The sequence below is a fragment of the Arachis duranensis genome, chromosome 4 (assembly GCF_000817695.3).
Source record: "Arachis duranensis cultivar V14167 chromosome 4, aradu.V14167.gnm2.J7QH, whole genome shotgun sequence".
Classification (NCBI taxonomy): domain Eukaryota; kingdom Viridiplantae; phylum Streptophyta; class Magnoliopsida; order Fabales; family Fabaceae; genus Arachis; species Arachis duranensis.
Window position 1 is genome coordinate 62,011,671 of NC_029775.3, and position 2,512 is coordinate 62,014,182.

The window sequence follows — 2,512 nt, forward strand, 5'->3', positions numbered from 1 at the left end:
TCATGAGCTCTGATGAGTATTCTTCCTCTGAAGAGGACGAAGATGTCACTGAAGAGCAAGTTGCTAAGTACCTTGGAGCAATCATGAAGCTAAATGACAAGTTATTTGGTAATGAGACTTGGGAGGATGAGCCCTCTTTGCTCACCAAAGAACTGGATGACTTGACTAGGCAGAGATTACCTCAAAAGAGACAGGATCCTGGGAAGTTCTCAATACCTTGTACCATAGGCACCATGACCTTTAAGAAGGCTCTGTGTGACCTAGGGTCAAGCATAAACCTCATGCCTCTCTCTGTAATGGAGAAGCTAGGGATCTTTGAGGTGCAAGCTGCAAGAATCTCACTAGAGATGGCAGACAGTTCAAGAAAATAGGCTTATGGACTTGTAGAGGATATTCTGGTAAAGATTGAAGACCATTACATCCCTGCTGATTTCATAGTCCTAGAGACTGGGAAGTGCATGGGTGAATCCATCATCCTTGGCAGACCATTCCTAGCCACAGCAAAGGCTGTGATTGATGTTGACAGAGGAGAATTGATCATTCAAGTGAATGAAGAATCCTTTATGTTTAAAGCTCAAGGATATCCCTCTGTAACCATGGAGAGGAAGCATGAAGAGCTTCTCTCAAAACAGAGTCAAACAGAGCCCCCACAGTCAAACTCTAAGTTTGGTGTTGGGAGGCCATAACCAAATTCTAAGTTTGGTGTTGAACCCCCACATTCAAACTCTAAGTTTGGTGTTGGGAGGTTCCAACATGGCTCTGAGTATCTGTGAGGCTCCATGGGAGCCCACTGTCAAGCTACTGACATTAAAGAAGCGCTTGTTGGGCGGCAACCCAATGTTATATTTGTCTATTTTCCTTTTGTTATTTTATGTTTTCTGTAGGTAGATGATCATGTGAAGTCACAAAATCAATTGAAAAAGCAAAAATAGAATGAAAAAATAGAAAGAAAAATAGCACACCCTAGAGGAAAACTTGCTGGTGTTTAAACGCCAGTGAAGACAGTAAAATGGGCGTTTAACGCCCAGTCTGGTACCATTCTGGGCGTTTAGCGCCAGAAAGGGGCACCAGACTAGCGTTTAACACTAGGAATGGGCAAGAAGTTGGCGTTAAACGCTAGAAAGGGGTAGCAGCCCGGCGTTTAACGCCAAGATTGGCAGAAAGGGCATTTTTGCATGCCACTTGGTGCAGGGATGAGCTATCCTTGACACCTCAGGATCTGTGGACCCCATAGGATCCCCACCTACCCCACCTACCCCACCTACCCCACCACTCTCTCTCTTCTTCACCCATTCACCAATCACCTCAATACCTCTTCCCCAAAAACCCCTCACCTATCAAATCCCACCATTCTCTTCACCACTCACATCCATCCTTCATAAAACCCCACCTACCTCACCATCCAAATTCAAACCACTTTCCCTCTCAAACCCACCCATAATGGCCGAACCCTACCCCCCTCTCCACCCCTATATAAACCCTTCTTCACTCTTTCATTTTCACACAACCTAAACACTATTTCTTTTTCTACTCCTCCATTTTCTTCTTCTTCTACTCCTTTCTTTCTTCTTTTGCTCGAGGACGAGCAAACCTTCTAAGTTTGGTGTGGTAAAAGCGTTGCTTTTTGTTTTTCCATAACCATTTATGGCACCTAAGGCCGGAGAAACCTCTAGAAAGAGGAAAAGAAAGGCAAAAGCTTCCACCTTCGAGTCATGGGAGATGGAGAGATTCATCTCAAGGGTGCATCAAGACCACTTCTATCAAGTTGTAGCCATGAAGAAGGTAATCCCTGAGGTCCCTTTCAAACTCAAAAAGGGTCAACTTTGATCAAAGGTTGGACCAAGTCTTCATGGATACCACTAAGAAAAGGATGGAGCAAACAAGAGATCCCACTCATGGACATGAGCATGAGGAAACTCCTCATCATGAAATCTCTGAGATGCCTCAAGGGATGCACTTTCCTCCACAAAACTATTGGGAGCAAATCAACACCTCCCTAGGAGAATTGAGTTCCAACATAGGATAACTAAGGGTGGAGCACCAAGAACATTCCATCCTCCTCCATGAAATTAAAGAAGATCAAAGAATCATGAGAGAGGAGCAACAAAGACAAGGAAGAGACATTGAGGAGCTCAAGCACTCCATAAGATCTTCAAGAGGAAGAACAAGCCGCCATCACTAAGGTGGACCCGTTCTTTAATCTCCTTGTTCTTTATTTTTCTGTTTTTCGAATTTTTATGCTTATGTTTATCTATGTTTGTGTCTTATGATCATTAGTGTCTTAGTGTCTATGTCTTAAAGTTATGAATGTCCTATGAATCCATCACCTTTCTTAAATGAAAACTGTTTTTATTACAAAAGAACAAGAAGTACAAGATTTCGAATTCATCTTTAAAACTAGCTTAATTAGTTTGATGTGGTGACAATACTTTTTGTTTTCTGAATGAATGCTTGAACAGTGCATATGTCTTTTGAATTCATGAATGTTGGCTCTTGAAAGAATGATAAAAAA